The following is an 18,744-nucleotide window of genomic DNA, read 5'->3' on the forward strand; positions in this document are numbered from 1 at the left end:
TTTGTCGTTTTTTTGGGCCTGCTGGTGTGGCCCTTTGCCCAGGGGTGGTGAGTGTTGCATGGGCCTAGTCTTTCTGTGGGGTGTCTTCTTGAATTTAAACACCATTGAGGCCATGGATGGGCTGGGATTGTGCAGATTTTATTGGTTTTTGTCGTTTTTTTGGGCCTGCTGGTGTGGCCCTTTGCCCAGGGGTGGTGAGTGTTGCATGGGCCTAGTCTTTCTGTGGGGTGTCTTCTTGAATTTAAACATAATTGAGGCCATGGATGGGCTGGGATTGTGCTAATTTTATTGTTTTTTGTCGTTTTTGGGGGGCTGCTGGTGTGGCCTTTTGCTTGCCCAGGGGTGGTGGTGGTGCATGGACTGAGTGTGCCTGTGGTGTGGTCTCACTCTCTTTGATGTAAACATCATGGATGGCATTGGATTGTGGTGATTTCTGGCTGTTTTTCTGTTTTTTGGGGGTGTACTGTTGATGTGGACTGGCCATGTGGGTGGTGGTGGTGGCCATCTTGAGTGCTGGCTGGTACAGGCAACATGTGCTTGGGGTGTAAGGGGTCCATTTTGAGGAGAGGCAGTGTCTGAGGCCTGCACTTATTTTGCCTACTTTTCATCCCTTATGCCCAGGGGTAGTGAGTGTTGCATGGGCCTAGTGTTTCTGAGGGGTGTCTTCTTGAATTTAAACACCATTGAGGCCATGGATGGGCTGGGATTGTGCAGATTTTATTGTTTTTAGTCGTTTTTCTGGGCCTGCTGGTGTGGCCCTTTGCCCAGGGGTGGTGAGTGTTGCATGGGCCTAGTCTTTCTGTGGGGTGTCTTCTTGAATTTAAACATAATTGAGGCCATGGATGGGTTGGGATTGTGCTTATTTTATTGTTTTTTGTCGTTTTTGGGGGGCTGCTGGTGTGGCCTTTTGCTTGCCCAGGGGTGGTGGTGGTGCATGGACTGAGTGTGCCTGTGGTGTGGTCTCACTCTCTTTGATGTAAACATCATGGATGGCATTGGATTGTGGTGATTTCTGGCTGTTTTTCTGTTTTTTGGGGGTGTACTGTTGATGTGGACTGGCCATGTGGGTGGTGGTGGTGGCCATCTTGAGTGCTGGCTGGTACAGGCAACATGTGCTTGGGGTGTAAGGGGGCCATTTTGAGGAGAGGCAGTGCCTGAGGCCTGCACTTATTTTGCCTACTTTTCATCCCTTATGCCCAGGGGTAGTGAGTGTTGCATGGGCCTAGTGTTTCTGAGGGGTGTCTTCTTGAATTTAAACACCATTGAGGCCATGGATGGGCTGGGATTGTGCAGATTTTATTGTTTTTTGTCGTTTTTTTGGGCCTGCTGGTGTGGCCCTTTGCCCAGGGGTGGTGAGTGTTGCATGGGCCTAGTCTTTCTGTGGGGTGTCTTCTTGAATTTAAACACCATTGAGGCCATGGATGGGCTGGGATTGTGCAGATTTTATTGGTTTTTGTCGTTTTTTTGGGCCTGCTGGTGTGGCCCTTTGCCCAGGGGTGGTGAGTGTTGCATGGGCCTAGTCTTTCTGTGGGGTGTCTTCTTGAATTTAAACATAATTGAGGCCATGGATGGGCTGGGATTGTGCTTATTTTATTGTTTTTTGTCGTTTTTGGGGGGCTGCTGGTGTGGCCTTTTGCTTGCCCAGGGGTGGTGGTGGTGCATGGACTGAGTGTGCCTGTGGTGTGGTCTCACTCTCTTTGATGTAAACATCATGGATGGCATTGGATTGTGGTGATTTCTGGCTGTTTTTCTGTTTTTTGGGGGTGTACTGTTGATGTGGACTGGCCATGTGGGTGGTGGTGGTGGCCATCTTGAGTGCTGGCTGGTACAGGCAACATGTGCTTGGGGTGTAAGGGGGCCATTTTGAGGAGAGGCAGTGTCTGAGGCCTGTACTTATTTTGCCTACTTTTCATCCCTTATGCCCAGGGGTAGTGAGTGTTGCATACTTGCATGTCCCTAGTCTTTCTGTGGGGTGTCTTCAATGTAAACATCATGGATGGCATGGGATTGTGCTCATTTTTCTGTGTTTTGTCGATTTTTTGGGGTGTATAACTGAACTGATGTTCCTCTGTCTTCCATTGCTTTTAGGTGCACAAGAAGACTCAATAGAACCACCAGTGCCAGGAAGAAGTCCTGCAGCGGTGTGTGCAGCATAACGTCACGCGACGTCACGTCACTCTGGACACAGAACCCTCTGCAACTCGTGCAACTGCTGCCTGCTGACCTGCTCTGAAGAAGATGGCCCCAAAAAAAGTAACCCGTAGCTCCTCTAGCAAGAAAGGTGCCAGTAAGGAGCAGAAGAAGCAAGTTACCAAGGACACTGGTGTGCCGCCCGCCCCTTTTTTTGGGAGTAAAAAAAAAAGTATGCCTGCAGCAGCTGCAGCGGGATCTGCTGGGGACCAAGCTGGCAGCAGCACCCCCGCTCCATTGGGCTCAGTGCCACCACCACCACCACGCCAACTTAAGTCCAAGCCCTTGAGTGCTGCAGAGGCAGCCAGTATACTTCTTCAATCACCATCGACCAGTGATGTTGGCTCATCGCAAGAAAGCAGCAGCAATGTCCCTCAATCAACACAGGTTGTTGTAGCTCATCTGACGAGTGTTGAACAACCACAGCCGCAACAACAATCACATGTGCAAGTACAAGCCCAAGTACATGTGGAAGGAGAGGCAGCGCAAGGAGATGCGCAAGCAGAGGTGCATGGAGGGTCACAACAAGTGCCCACAATAGTTGTTCCTCCCGAAGTAGGGGCACATCAGGAAATCGACAATCAAGGCGAGGTATCATTTGAGGAAGCCACTCCTCCTGATGATCCTTCATTGTCTTCCACACCCCTAGCAAGGAAGAGATCAAGGGTGGTGTCTACATCCTCTTCAAGCACACCTCCTTCTGATGATACGGATCAAACTTGGGAACAAACAAAGGTAGTTAAGCGTAAAAGGAAGCTCGTCCAAAGTCTCAGAGTTATGGAGTGTGATGAGTCTCAACAAGAAGTGGCGGATACTGCTGCTGATGAAGACTCTGCCAACGACGACCCAGTCATCATAAAGGTCACTGCAGCCCCAGCGGGCATGCAGCAAACAGACATTTTGACCCTAGCCCGAAGAGCTGCTGAGCGTGATGATGATGTTGTCGATGAGGAGGCAGTGGAAACACCACAATCATTGGAGTTAAGTAGTACACCAACTCGTCCCGCTTCCATATTTCTTTCTGGCAAGAATAGACCTCCGTCAATCTCGACCTTAATTAGTGGCGGTGAAAGTGCAAAACGTACAAAAGTTGGGCAATCCACATCCTCCACTTCATCTGGCATTAGCTTCATGACCACCACCACCAGTATCGCCGCCTCCTCCATGTCCCACAGACACTTCAAGTCCCCAGTTTGGGACTTCTTTACTGTTTGTCCAAAAAATCCAAAGTTTGCCATTTGTACCATTTGTAAGCAAGCAGTTAGTCGTGGTAAGCCAGGTACCAACTATGGTACCGGAGGCCAGAGAGGTCATCTTAGGAGACAGCACACTGTCAAATGGTTTGCGCACCTAGATGCGATCAAGAAAGGCCAAATTCAAGGAAACGTTGATGTTTCATCTGATGATGACGAGCAGGAAGAAGACGTGTCAAACACTTCCCTTACACCCAGTACCCCTGTCAGCAGCACACCCAATGTGAGGCACACTAAGAGTGTTGGAGCGAGTGAGACACCAACGCACAAAAGTTCACCAGCGAGCAAAATTGGGTCAACGAAGTCATTATCAGCCCGTAAATGCTTGGTCCAGGGCAACATTAGAACAATGCTTACTTCAGACGTGCCATATGAACGCAACCACCCACTGACGCGTCTGTATAACACTAAGCTGGCTAAAATGCTAGCTGTGGACCTTCTACCTTTTTCTTTTGTAGAAGCGGTAGGTTTTCTTGAATTAGTGGCAACGCTCTGCCCTAAATGGAAGGTTCCGAGCCGGTTCTATTTTGCCAGAGTTGCGGTTCCAGCACTACATGAAGATGTGCTGCAGGCGATTGGGGCAGCTTTGCAGAAGAGTGCTGTTCACACAATACATCTGACAACAGACATGTGGACCAGTGGCCCAGGCGATGATTACATGTGCATCACTGCACACTGGGTCTCTTTTTCAGGTGTTATAGCAAAGCTAAACGCAGGTGTTGACCCGGACCAAGTTTTCAAAGCTGCTCGGAAACATGCAACACTAGCCATGTTTGGCTTGGAGAAAAGTCACACAGCAGAAAACCTTTTGGAAGAGTTTGACAAAAAGGTCTTGACAATGCTATCCCCCCTAAAACGCAAGATTGGTTATGTTTCCACGGATAATGGCGCCAATGTAGTTAAGGCCATGTTGAAGGGTGACCATGTTAGAGTGCCGTGTTTGGCGCACTGTATCAACCTGGTAGTTCAAAAATTCTTGAGTGATAAAGAGAGTCCAGCGTTCGAGGTAATGGCCACCTGCCGCAAAATGTGCAACCATTTCAGCCATTCTTTTAAGGCCCGGAAGCATCTGCGGAGACTGCTACTTGAACGTGGAATGCCAGTGAAAGCACTCATCCAGGAGGTGGCAACACGTTGGAACTCAACCTTCTACATGCTTGAGCGTCTGTATGAGCAGTATACGGTACTCGATCACTATTTCTTGACAGAGGCTACATCTCAGAAGGAGGACCTGCGGATGAGTAAGGCGCAATGGGCCATAGTTAAAAGCCTGACAGACATGCTTCGTCCTTTTGAGTTCTTCACGCGTGCAGTCAGCCAGGAGGACTGTAATTTGGGAAAAGCTATCCCATTGTTGTGCATACTGGAGCACCAACTGATGGCGGTTTCTTCTGAGTTTCAAAAAGATGAAAAAAAAAAAACCCATTTCATTTTGTCTGAGAAATTATTACATCGCCTACGTGGTGATGAACGTCTTAAAAACATCAACTCAGATCAGCATTACATTTGTGCTACTATTCTGGATCCACGCTACAAAAAGGCGCTGGCAGACAACGCATTCTTTCCTTTCGCTGATGCAGATGTTCAAAAGTACAAACATTGGTTAGCCTGGTCAGCCAAGAGGTTTGAAAAAGAACGGCAGGTTATTGAAGGAGAAGCCAGTACATCAGCATCAGCATCAGCAGGCCATCCGCAGTCACAAGAATCCACTTCTGCACCTGTGGCTGGGGCACAAGTGACCTCTCAGCCGTTAAAGACACCGGCAACTGGATCATCTGCACCACACACAATGACAACACTAACAGTGGCTGGGGAGGAGGATTGGCTAAGTTTGATGGGGTATGGTTCTCGAAAAAATGTCACAGGCACAGCAAAAAGCAAGCAAAGTGGAGGAACAGTTGATGACCTTGAGTCGATGGTGCAGGACTATCTGAATGACTCAACAGTGGTCTTTCTTAATGAGGAGCCATTGCAGTATTGGCATGGCAAAAAACAATTGTGGCCACAGCTCTACAACCTGGCTATAAACTATTTGTCTTGCCCACTCGCAAGTGTGTCTTCTGAACGTGTTTTCAGTGCTGCTGGTGGCATTGTAACTCCCAAACGGAGCCGCCTCTCGCCCAAAAATGTGGAGCGGCTGACAATGATCAAGATGAATCAGCACCTCATACCACCAGATTACAAAGTACGAGAAAGCACGCCGCATGAAGACGAGGAGGACAGCAACGTAGATGAGGGGATTTTTTCTCTGTTCGGTGCCACTGACCTCATCCAGCCTGAATTCGCAGAGTATGATGACGAAATCTTGTTCTTATTCCCTGACACCGAGCCCTGAAAATGAGACAATCAATCAAGAACTTTCTTTTTCGTCCTTATTCACTTTTATTCCTGTGTGCTTTGTGTCTCTCTTTCTTTGTTTTGCACAGTTAATTTAATTCAAACTTTAATCACCTAATCCCAAAAACAAGACCATCATCAGAACTGTCTTCACTTGTTTGCTTATTGATTTGAAGGTGCCGCAGTCTACATTCCTCAGGTTCACAAGTTCTGAAGAACATGCTCCTCTATCCTCCTCCTCCAGACTGCGATTTCCCTCCAAGCAGAGTGCTGGATTACGCACAATGAAGAAAGACTCAGCACTTGTGGGGGTGTTGTACTTCTTTGCGGGTGAGTTGACGGTTTTGGGCCCATTGCTGTGAAGCTCTAATAATGGACAAAAGTGTTTTGGACCAAATATGAGGTGGAAATTTCTTGCCGTTTTTGCTGACTTGCTTGCCTTTGAGGTGCTCTTTGGCGGGGTTCCGGGGGTTTGTGTGTAATTTTTGGTGTCTGTCGAAGCACTGCTGCGACAGTCTAATCTTGATTGCATTTGCTTTTCAGGAAATCCGTGGTGGAAAACAGGAGTTATGATGATTGATGATGATGACGACCTAGCTGCACAGCGCCGCGTTTGGACCGAAGGCCGAGAGACATTGTAAGTATGAGATTTAGCTTTTCCGCTGTTTGGGGGTGTTGTGTCGGGTGTTTTTTTGCGGGTGGGTTGGCGGGTCTTGCCTGGGGCATTCCTGGGAAGGTCTAATACCGGATACAAGTGTTTTGGACAAAATCCATAAGGAACAGCCTTTTTTTTGCCATTTCTTCAGACATCTTGCTCAATGTAGCGTTTTGGGGGGCTTCCTGCTGTTCGTGGGTGGGTTGCGGCCGGGGTCTCTGTCGAAGCACTGCTGCGACAGTCTAATCTTGATTGCATTTGCTTTTCAGGAAATCCGTGGTGGAAAACAGGAGTTATGATGATTGATGATGACCTAGCTGCACAGCGCGTTACTTTGGACTGAAGGCCGAGAGATATTGAAAGTATGAGATTTAGCTTTTTCGCTGTTTGGGGGTGTTGTCGCGTGTTTTTTTGCGGGTGGGTTGGCGGGTCTTGGCTGGGGCATTCCTGGGAAGGTCTAATGCCGGATAGAAGTGTTTTGGACAAAATCCTTAAGGAAAAGCCTTTTTTTTGCCATTTCTTCAGACATCTTGCTCAATGTAGCGTTTTGGGGGGCTTCCTGCTGTTCGTGGGTGGGTTGCGGCCGGGGTCTCTGTCGAAGCACTGCTGCGACAGTCTAATCTTGATTGCATTTGCTTTTCAGGAAATCCGTGGTGGAAAACAGGAGTTATGATGATTGATGATGATGACGACCTAGCTGCACAGCGCCGCGTTTGGACCGAAGGCCGAGAGACATTGTAAGTATGAGATTTAGCTTTTCCGCTGTTTGGGGGTGTTGTGTCGGGTGTTTTTTTGCGGGTGGGTTGGCGGGTCTTGCCTGGGGCATTCCTGGGAAGGTCTAATACCGGATACAAGTGTTTTGGACAAAATCCATAAGGAACAGCCTTTTTTTTGCCATTTCTTCAGACATCTTGCTCAATGTAGCGTTTTGGGGGGCTTCCTGCTGTTCGTGGGTGGGTTGCGGCCGGGGTCTCTGTCGAAGCACTGCTGCGACAGTCTAATCTTGATTGCATTTGCTTTTCAGGAAATCCGTGGTGGAAAACAGGAGTTATGATGATTGATGATGACCTAGCTGCACAGCGCGTTACTTTGGACCGAAGGCCGAGAGATATTGTAAGTATGAGATTTAGCTTTTTCGCTGTTTGGGGGTGTTGTCGCGTGTTTTTTTGCGGGTGGGTTGGCGGGTCTTGGCTGGGGCATTCCTGGGAAGGTCTAATGCCGGATAGAAGTGTTTTGGACAAAATCCTTAAGGAAAAGCCTTTTTTTTGCCATTTCTTCAGACATCTTGCTCAATGTAGCGTTTTGGGGGGCTTCCTGCTGTTCGTGGGTGGGTTGCGGCCGGGGTCTCTGTCGAAGCACTGCTGCGACAGTCTAATCTTGATTGCATTTGCTTTTCAGGAAATCCGTGGTGGAAAACAGGAGTTATGATGATTGATGATGATGACGACCTAGCTGCACAGCGCCGCGTTTGGACCGAAGGCCGAGAGACATTGTAAGTATGAGATTTAGCTTTTTCGCTGTTTGGTGGTGTTGTGTCGGGTGTTTTTTTGCGGGTGGGTTGACGGGTCTTGCCTGGGGCATTCCTGGGAAGGTCTAATACCGGCTAGAAGTTTGTTGGACAAAATCCATAAGGAAACACCAGTTTTGGCACTTTTTGTAAGTTAGGGTTCGTTAGGGTTAGCCCTAGCAGCAGGATTGCATGTGTTTAGGGGGGTTCTATTGCAACGCGGTTCTGTTGTTGTAGAGCACTGTTGGAGCGATGCTGGCTATGGATACTTTTGCTTGCAGGCAAGTGGTTTGAATACAATCCACGGTCTGTATTTGGGTCTACTGTTACTTTCAAAGTACGTTTTGTAACCATTTTTCTGCTAGGCATCGTTTTTGGAGATATGATTGGGTTCTTCTACATTTTTGCGACTGGCTTTAGTAAGGGTCTTGGTGGGAGCATTGCTGGGAAGGTCAAATTTTGTTCTAAAACACAGTAGTACACCCACCTTGAGGGGAAAGATCCGCTATAATATTTTGGCCATACTTATTGATCCTTAAAAAGGTGACTCAGACAGAGCACGCAATTTCAAAAATATTGTACTGTCTATTAGGGAAATCAAAGTGTCACTTTTTGAACCACACAGCGTACATACCTTTTATTTATTTATCAGTGGTATTGTAATAGCACTTCCTGTTTTCCGTTCAATAATTACAGGCCGGGTTTCAGTCAACATCCGCCAGGCAGGCAGTGGACAGGGTGTCTCTTCTGTCAGTGGTCACCACCACATTGATGGACGAAGCGTCAGCTGGAATGGAGGAGTGCCGCCAATAAGAGGAATTGTTTGCTGCATGCAACTTACTTACCAATTTCAACAGGACAACTCCAACAACATACGCAATACAGATACAGTATCCATTGTTGTCTTTTATTCTATGAGTGTGACTGCATGTGCTTACCTTTAGTTTGTAACCAAAGATTGTCTGTAAACTCTGTATCTTCAATTATTGTTTGTCCATGCTCTGCTTTTTTTTTCTTCTCTCAACAAAACCTACCCAAAAAGAAACCCCCATTCCCATCCATTTTACAAACCCTAACCCTCTTCCCCCGGGCTGTGTTGTTTTGCTTGGTGTCTGACTAAAATGACATCAATAATTCCACACACTTGCTGGGGAGGATAAGGTGATAGCAGCAACAGGCTGGTGAAGGAATACGAGGATATCTTCTAGACTTACTCAGCTTCAGTACTATATCTTCTAGTAGTAGTAGCCAATGTCAAATAAATTCAACGCAAGTACTAGTTATACTTGCAATACTTTACCATTTGTTAGGCTACATTATGGCACTGTTCTAGTGTACTGTCACCTGCTATTTTCTCGATCGTACCGTAACCGTTGTAATGCTACAGTAAGGAGTACAAACAAGGTTTCGTTTTCTTTTTTTCCATAGGCATGCAACTGCCACTGTGTCACACCACTAGTACCACCGCAATGAGGAAATGTCACCCGCCCAGGAATGACAACGTTAATCCCCATTTCACCTGGAGCCAGCCCTGGGCCTAGCCCTAATTTCTAACACAAATTACAGGTAAGATAAGCGTTTGGTGGGAGGTAGTATAATGGAGTATTATTTCGGAGTAGACAAGAGATTGACGGTTGTACTACTAAAGTCCTACGACTGTTCAGGAAAACAAAGTTACTGTTACACCCCCGCCCCCCACCCACCAGACTGAAAAGCAGTAAAAAACAGGTATGGTCAGATAAAGTTGAAAAATATATTTATTTATCCCTAACAAAATAATCTCCCTCACCCACCCTAACCCCAACGATTGTCTCTGAAACGTCCCAAAACGATCCCAACTCCCAAATCCCACCCCCCAAAAGTCTATAAAAAAAGGGCAAGGGACACTCCACTACTGGAGGGTGCTGGTGCTGGTGCATGATGCGGCATGGGCATCATACTCCTTGCGGAGGGTGGCAAGCTCGGAGCGGAGGCCCTTAACCAAGGTCTTATACCTCAGGACCTCCTGCTCCAGGTTGGACATGCGGACTCGTAGGCGGCGTTGGCGTTCCTTGCAGCTCCTGTGGGGGGCAGCTGGTATTTCGGTTGCTTGGCGGTGGCGGTCGGCTTTCTTAGCCCGGCTCGGTCCCGCTGGCTTAGTCACGGAGCAGGATGCAGTGGTCACAGTCGAAGATGTTGCCCCGCTCGACTGCGTGTCCTCCTTCTCCTCCAGGGCCACCAGCCGCCGATACTCGGCGACTGTGGCCTCCAGCCTCCGTTGCCGGGCCAATCTAGCCTGCTCCCTCCTTGTTGTTGATTTGGAAGGAGCAACTATATGAAGAAAGAAAGACATAGTCTGTAACCAATGCTCCTTATTAATAACACAAAGTGATTGAGCCGAAAGTTGGGTCACAGAGTACAAGTAGCAAATTGAAAGCACAGTACATAACTATTGAGGACAGTATCTATGTAACCTCCCACTTCTGCATCCTTGCTCTAACAGTAGTGGTAGTTTAATGAACTAATTCTACGACCACTATGGACTTCCATTACAGTCGACTATGACAGTACACCAGTCTTATTCTTCTTCTTCTCTCTTGTTTAGGGAAATGGGTACGTTATCTTATGCAAGCCGGCAGAATGACATGGACACAGCACAGTGAAGTTGCACCCGAGAAAAAAAGTTGCACACCATGATGATGGAGACAGACTTGCGTTACTGTACCGGTCCAGTACATGCAGGTGGTGAAGCTATTACTTTTCTATTACGGGTGGCACTGAGAATACTCTGTTACAAGGGCTACTGCTTAATTAATTTACCTTTCACCCTACAGTGCAAATGAGTACTAGAAAAGGAAACTGAAGAAGCTAACTAATTTGATTATCTATCACTTCACATGGGACGTATTTAATGACAGATGAGATGACTTTAGGTGCTTTGCTTAATATTGAGTGAACAGTGATACACCCACACATGAATGACGTACTACAAGTAAACTAAAGTTATTAAGAGAGGTACGGAGTGTCCACCGTAATAACCAGATATATGCTGTGAATGCAAACGCAATACAAAGTACTGCTACTATTCATGGTAGTATTGGACACATTTACAATTTCTTTTCCTTGCCTTCCCTGCACTGGGACGGACGTGCGGGTGCGGTGGTACATGCTCTTCAAGGTAACACTTACTTCACCTGGCGACCATCTACTCTCTCTAGATACACATGTGCTATGTAAGAGTCAGAGAATACCATGCTCCAGGCATCCATTCAGTCAAAGTATACGCACACATACAGTTTCTGTTTCACCCACCCAGGCTGCTGTCCTTCCACCCATCCTTGCTTCATCATTGACCTAGCCATGCACCATACCATATTCTTTCCTTCCCAGCCACCTCTGGGTCCAAGCAAACACATATCGTTCTTCTTTGCCAGCCATCATACAAGTTCGCGTCCCACTTACTTACACCCTTCTTTCGCTTTTCGTTCATCCCATCCATCACGTTCGTCTAAGAACTTATTGGGATTCTTCTCACCAAAAACTTCACAGCTAAGTCGAAGTACATTTCGAGGAGGCTACTACCTGGTTGATTTGTAATTGTAATACACCCGTGCAGAAAGCACACTATGCAGTCTTCAATCTCAATAAGTAAGGAATATATAGCTTACCTGTTTCCGCCACCACCGTTTGATCCCCCACAGGAACGGCCACCAGCTCTTCTAACGCCGCCTCCTCCCCAGAGGCCTCCGAGTCCAAGTCCAACACAGCCACCTCCGCGCTGGCCCCGTCACCAGATGTTACACCTACAAAGTACATTTAAGAATGTTAGAATACACCACTCACTACTATATAATATTTGGTCTAGGAGAAATGTTAAAAAAACAGAATACAATGTAATAATTTGTGACTGTCTACTCCATAGTAAAAATGTCCCATTTTCCAGGGAAGGCTGTTGTCTTGCTGCACTTTTATGCACAACTGATGAATGCTTGCTTTTGATTTTTAACACGCACCACTTTTTCTCCTAACAGACAGAAGCTTGACTCCTGAGTCCTAAGAACACGACCAGGATCAAGTTCAAACTAGGTGAGAGTTCGGCTCGACCACAAGAAATGTGTCCAATTAATCGTCAGCACTAACCACTTTTCCGTTTACAGTTAAATAGTTTTATGACAAAGTAGATTTTAATAAATGTGTTTACTTTTAATAAAGCTTTTACACTTAAATAGACTCTGTGGTTTTTGTTCCTCTAGACTAGAGTGGATGAGCTAAAGGTTTTGGAATTTTTGCAAGCATGAGTGCCTCTGACACTTCTTGACTGTGCTGTGACTCCGTAGTACTACTCTCTTGTCCTGCGTACGATAATCTAGAGATCATTGGGGATCTATAATCGGTGACTTCGGGAGCTGAATGACTCTGCCACACTATCTAGTCAGTAAGGAGACAGTGCATAGAGGTATTGCTGAATATAATGGGAGTCCAATGGAATTGCCAAATGTCCAATCTTAGTTAGCTACACAGACAGACTAATAAGAATAGTCTAGTAATACCACAGGGAGTCATATTCGAGGCAGGATAAGAATTTATATCCAGTCTACAAGAAGATCAAAGACGATTTAGAAAAAATCGAATGAGGAACGCTAGGAAAAAATATGTACTGTTTATTAAAATGTAAACTTACTGGGGCCAGCAAAGGAGCCCTCGCCTGCCCGATCCTGGCCTGCATCCTCAGCACCCTCCTCCTGTGTCCTCTTGCCCTTGGGGGGAGCTGATGTACAACATGAAAGAAAGAAAAACCAGAAAACATGGATGAGATTTTTCAACCAAATCAAACATTTCAAAAGAACAATAACAACATATTTTGGAAAAATAGCAAATAGATAGACAACTATTCCACGGGATCTATCTCATGTGGTATACTACGTTATTCGTATTGCCTGATTTGCGGAACGTTGACTTAGAAAGTTCCTATGTAACTCAATAAACAGACTACTAAAGAGGTTTGCCTAGGCCTGGCACTGCAGGCAGCAGTGCGCAACACGTGACAGACAAAGTCCATCCTGCTTGCAGATCAGTGAATACTCAAACTATCAATCCACTCGCCACCACCGCCACTATTTCTTCTGATAGCCATGTGACTGTCTAAAGGAAGGACTGGACTTCAGTCTGTTGGGGCTGATTTATAAGTCCCTTGCGGAAGTTGCGGCTGATTTTCCTCCATTGTTGCGTGCCTTTTCTGACGCAGCGGCAGAACAAAAGACTCGCCATGGTGTTGGTGCGGCGTATATATTAAAAAAAAAAACACATATGGGCATATGGGCGATGCATCACGTTGTAAAGCCCTGCGCCATCAGGGGGCGTTCCGGCGCAAGGGAGGGCGTACCTGCGCAGGAACGAATCCTAAAAGTGGCTGAGGGAAATCTACAAGATGTCAATCAGTCATTTTTAGGACAATGATGCATGACTCAAACCCTGCGCGCTTGAAGCCGACGTACGGCTTGATGCAGCATTGGGGAGATAGGGTACCCCAGAGCATTGCTGGAGCTGCGCCATCGTTGGCACGCAACTCCAGCAATGCGCTGCCTTTACGGCACAGATGCGTAAGGCTTCTGTGACGTTTTGGGCCAATGGGTGGTGGTGGCATGGCACACAATTACTGCCGCATCCCTGCTACTTTGCAGGGATGCGCCAGTAATTGAAAATATGACCCTTACTGTCTAGCATTACGCAGTTCTTTTCTTTACAGTACACTCATACATAATTTCTCAGGCCAATGAAATGCTTCTGAACACAACATACAAAACAAAGAAGCATAGTAGCAAGCAAGGCTACTGAGAAGGAGAGCAGTGCACCTGAAAATGAAATGCATAGAAGATTTTGAAATATAATTTACCTCAATGTAATCGGCAGCATTATTGCTCTTGGTAAAGAACAAAGATTTGCAAATAACAGAGCAGGATAAAACAGAGTAGTAAATGTACTACTACTACTACTCACCAAGCCCGGGGACCTCTACGCCGAGCGCGTCCAGCAAGTCCCGCTCCCGGTCCATGACATCGGTCCAGCGGTGGGTGGCCTGGTTATATGTGCGCCGGACCCCAGAGATCTTGTACATGGCCCGGCACACCTTCTCCCACCGCTGGCGGCGCTCCCGGATGCCATAGCCGGTCGCGATCTTGCCGCCTCCCAGGATCGTCTTGGGGAGGCGGCGCTGGACGTGGAAGATCAGTGCCGCCACTTCCTCCGCGCTGAAGATCTCCCTCGGGACCACTTGCTCCCCCCTTAAACGCCCGCACGGGAGCCGGGCACGGGGTGCGGGACCCTTCCCCTTCTCAGGGTGCTTCCCGGCTCCCTTTACCATGGTCTGGGCAGAAATAAACTTAAATGATAAAGAAGAAATAGAATAGTGAAGAAGAAAAGAAAAGAGTTTAAAAAAGTAGTTTAAAAGTAAATAAAAGCTGCAGAAAACACAAAAATATAGAGCTAGAAAAATAGAGGGTTAGATAATAAGTAAAATTAGATCAAAAAAACTTCAAACAAGCAAAGGATGGCAGAGATTGAGAGAGGATACAGAAAGCATGCCCAGAACCATAGCAATGAATGAGAAACAAGATGGCCGCGCCCGTTCACGACCGCGTGGGTAAGTTCGCGCGAGATTTTCCTTGCGAGTACGCGCGAAATTGTACTAGCGAGCAGCACACTTTGCGAGATTACACATAGCGGGCGGAAACGGAATTACGTCACGCCAACAAGATGGCCGCGCCCGTGTACGACCGATAGGGTAACTTGGCAAACGAATAGCTAGAAGCGCCTCGCGAACACGCGCAAGATCACGCGAACATACACGTCGCAACAAAAACAATTTTGTATTCGCACGTATTCGCGGCTTCCGAAATCGATCTCGCACGGATTCGCGCCCCAAAAAACGCGCGAAATTGCAAAAAAAACGATTTTAGCTAAAATGAAAGCAATGAGCAGGTGCAAAAGTTCAAACTTAACATTAGTAACATTCAAGGTAGTGCTTCCTGATGGGCCCCTCCAGAGTTTGCAACTATTCTATGACCCTGCTATGACCCAAACAGCAGGCTCATAGAATAGCACCATAAAGGTCCTGTAAAAAAAAAATTTCACTGCAACAAAAAGCAAATTACAGATAAGGAAGGAAGCAGGTGCCAGCCAGACTGGAACTTTCAAAATTACTGACACATTAATGAAACACAAATTAATTGATGGCAGTTGAAGAAGGGCAGGTGTGCTTGCTTTTTTCAACCACCATAATCTACAGTGATAAATAAACCTAATAGGTGCCAGTGAGGATGTACTAGAGGGTGGCATGGGTGTCCCAGAGGGTGGCAGTGGTGAAACAGAGGGTGCTGTGAACCTGTGATGATAAACCAGACGTAGAAACAACATAGTCGCGGCCGTTGCAAGCCGAAAAGTAAGTTCGCAATTGCGAACTTGTCCCAAAATCGGCGCGAACACGCGCCAACACAAAAAACGGAAAAATCCGCAAATCCGCTAGAGTTCGCGGATCTTCGCGGATTGCGAATCCGTAAATCCGCAATTTCGCGTACGCGAGATCCGCTAGATCCGCCCATGCTTAATGCTGAGCATCCCTGCCGAGACTCAAACCCGGTTCCCCCGCTCTAGCAGTGAAGCTACATTCTGACCCCTGATCAAGAATGTATCCAATGAGGATGTGCAAGGACATAAAGCAGGACAATGGCGCTCATGTGCTATTGAGTACTGCGATGGAAGCTTTGTTTAAGAGAAACATGGTAGATGAGTGGACCAAATATAGCACAAGACTATTCTTAGACATAAGCCATATCTCCATTTATAATGTTGATCTTGCACTGTAACTTTACATAATGTCACTAGAGACAGTGACCTTCCTTCCTGCATTTTATGTCACCTCCCCATGCCTAATCAACCTCCCTATGCATTGCACTTGAGGTACAGGCGCTTTACTATATTTTTGGAATTTCCTGTGAAAAGGTTTGTTGGGTAGGACTGACCTTTCATGGCCATAGGTTTTTCTACATAAGACGTTTGACAGTAACACACAAAGAACACACCCAAACACTGATTTATATGTTGACAGCAGTCACTGTCCGTGCAGTAGAGCACCTCAGGGATGTTCTACTTATTTATAATTTCATTTAAGTCTTTCATAAAAGACCACATGCCTATGAGACCGCCACAGCATGATAGAAGTGATAATATTCCCACATGCAGGTAGGTGGCTCATGAGACCAGGTACACTATCTGTTATGCTTGCTTCTAATCCGCTTATCCTTTCTCTGCCACAATTCTGGATTCTTGGAAATTCTAAAACACTGCCCCCCCCCTTCTCCCTGAATACCCGCATTGACGCACTGTCATTGTGCGCGCACTCGCATGTGCTCTATTTTCTTCCCACCTGATTTCCTTTCAGACACACACACTGTCGCACTGAAATGAGCTTGCTGACATCCCTCATCAAAAAGGTTAATATAACCAATGTCTGAAAGCATTTCATTTGATTAAACATTCATTTCCAGGAAAGCAGAGCCACCATGTTCTCCCTCAGCCAGTCTGGCAGGGCTGTTAAAGAATTAACCATTTGCTCAACCTGTCACCCGCAATCCATAGGGGAACGCCTTCTGAAATACATGGTGATTGCTTATGTTAGGAGAGCAAAGGATGGGTTGCTAAACTTGGCCTGGAAAACAGTCAGAAATTGAAGCATTCAACTGAGTAAGTTTTTAAAAGTTTCACATCCTCCCAGAGCAGCACTGAGCACAAGACAATTCAACTGCTTACCCTGACCTAATGACCCTTGTTTTACCTCCTATCAAACAATTCTGGTTCCTTCTTTGGAGACCTCTAAGTTTACCTGTACATATGACTTTATGCAGTGGCAGCTCCTCTGCTAAGGCAGAGGAGTGTCGCCCCACTGCTTTTAAGAAGTGTAACTAAAGGAAAAAAATATACCTAAATGTTATTATCATTTCATTTGTTCCTGCTGCTTTGCGGCTGGGGCAGGAGGGTTGCTCTGCTCTCAGAGCCGGGCAGGGGAGGAGTGGTTTGCCCACTCCAAGTGTGCATGAATGCTTGGCTGGCCATCTCGGGCTGGCTAAGCATTCATGTGCACTTTGCATGTTCTCCATGCAGGCTGCATTACAGCCTACGTGGAGAAAATGCCCAGGCACGATTCCCTGGCTGAGCACCGAACTACCATGCTCAGACCAATCACAACGCCGCATTGCATTGTAGTGATTGGGCAGAGGAGCCTGAGTGCTTCCTGGTTCCTGTTCCTGACGAGTCCTGACACGGAGGAGAGACTGGAGGGATGCAGCGGCAATAACGTACGTTTTATCTATTTAATTTTGTTTTTTACATTTACCAATCCCCCTTCCTCCCCCAGCCCTGCAACACCTGATCCGTGCCAGCCACCACTGCCTCTATCTGAATATTTTTACTCAGTACATTCCAAATTAGGGCACAACTCTTCTGCACTTGCGGACTTTCCCGCTGACTCGTTCCTACGCCTCATTCACTAAAGGTGACAACGAATGTATCCACCTCCTGTGAATGGACAGTTACTGGCACAAGCATAAATTATGTTGTTTATATGGGTGATATGGCATCCTCTCCTGGAAGCAGTCCATACACAAATCACAATTTTAGCTTTGCCCTCAGACTACCCATTCTCACTCACTCCCTCATGCTTTTTTAAAGGTTTCTATCAAGCCTACCTAGGCAAAATTATTTTAAGAGACTTTTGTTGTGTATTATATTCAGCAGGTCTCCTATAGATGATGCACAACATCAGGCATGGCGAACACATAAACCCAAAAAACATGGCAGCCAAGAGTGATTGCGCAGGCTCCAAAACAAAACTCTGAAAGCAGGAGAGGCAGTTCGACACAAGACATAGTGGTGCTCCCATTGGTGTGCTAGCGGGTAGTGTGCAATACACACAGCATACCTTGCAAACAGATCACTGTGATCACTTCACTTCTGCTGGGCCACAGGCACCTGGAGTTCAGAGTGAGGAATTCTACAGACGAAAGCTGCACAGAGTGAGAACTACATGACATCCTCCACAAAGGAAGATACTGAGGAGTTAAACCTTATCAAGATCCCAATGTGTGATGAACCACGTGGGATGCAGATCCTGAGTGCAGGGAACTTTAAAAGTTAAATGATAAAATTGGTTGCAAATCTTCTTACCTCATCTGGTGAACCATATGACCCTATATGGAAAGTATTGATTGATCATTTGAACAATTACTTTAAGGCAACCAGGCAAAATTACAACGGTGTTATTCGATCCATCACTATGTCAACGAGGGAAGATAATGAAGCCTAAGTCGAAGCTTTGGCCATAGTGGAAGTGCATTTTAATGTCCAAATAAACTCTCCTTATGAAAATAAGCTTTTCTATAGAACGTACGACTCTATGACTCATGTGCATTGATAGTAAGGAAGATGAAGAGTGCAGATAATCCAGGGGTTCATATCGTCAGGTCTGGGAAGACTGATTGCATTCAAATTCATAATGACTTACGGCAATCCTCTTTGTAGATAAATTGCCAACATTTTCTCATGCTTATGCCATCAAATCCGTATATGACATTTCTTCACAGGACAATCAAGAATGAACCTTGTGAAATATCAGTTGAGTAGGCATAAAGCATTGGCCTATGTTAATATCAGTGGATGCGATGTCAATGTACCCAATAATATAAGTACACATAACAATGTCAATACCTGTAAAAACAATGTAAATGTGCACCATGACAATAATCTGAATGTCGGTAAAAGCAATATCAATG

At 46.3% G+C, this 18,744-nt stretch overlaps 1 protein-coding gene and 1 long non-coding RNA gene across 3 annotated transcripts in view; one reads left to right on the plus strand and one right to left on the minus strand.

The window, feature by feature from the left end:
- The window catches only part of DCLK1 (doublecortin like kinase 1), a 1,138,541-nt gene that overhangs the window by 403,976 nt on the left and 715,821 nt on the right, over positions 1-18,744 (minus strand). The gene's annotated exons all lie outside the window — the stretch shown is intronic.
- On the plus strand, positions 7,084-7,931 carry LOC144772696 (uncharacterized). The gene is made up of 3 exons (XR_013599823.1): positions 7,084-7,172; positions 7,460-7,548; positions 7,834-7,931. It is a non-coding gene; the product is annotated as an uncharacterized LOC144772696 (long non-coding RNA).

This window comes from Lissotriton helveticus, chromosome 8, assembly GCF_964261635.1.
Source record: "Lissotriton helveticus chromosome 8, aLisHel1.1, whole genome shotgun sequence".
NCBI classification, from domain to species: Eukaryota; Metazoa; Chordata; class Amphibia; order Caudata; family Salamandridae; genus Lissotriton; species Lissotriton helveticus.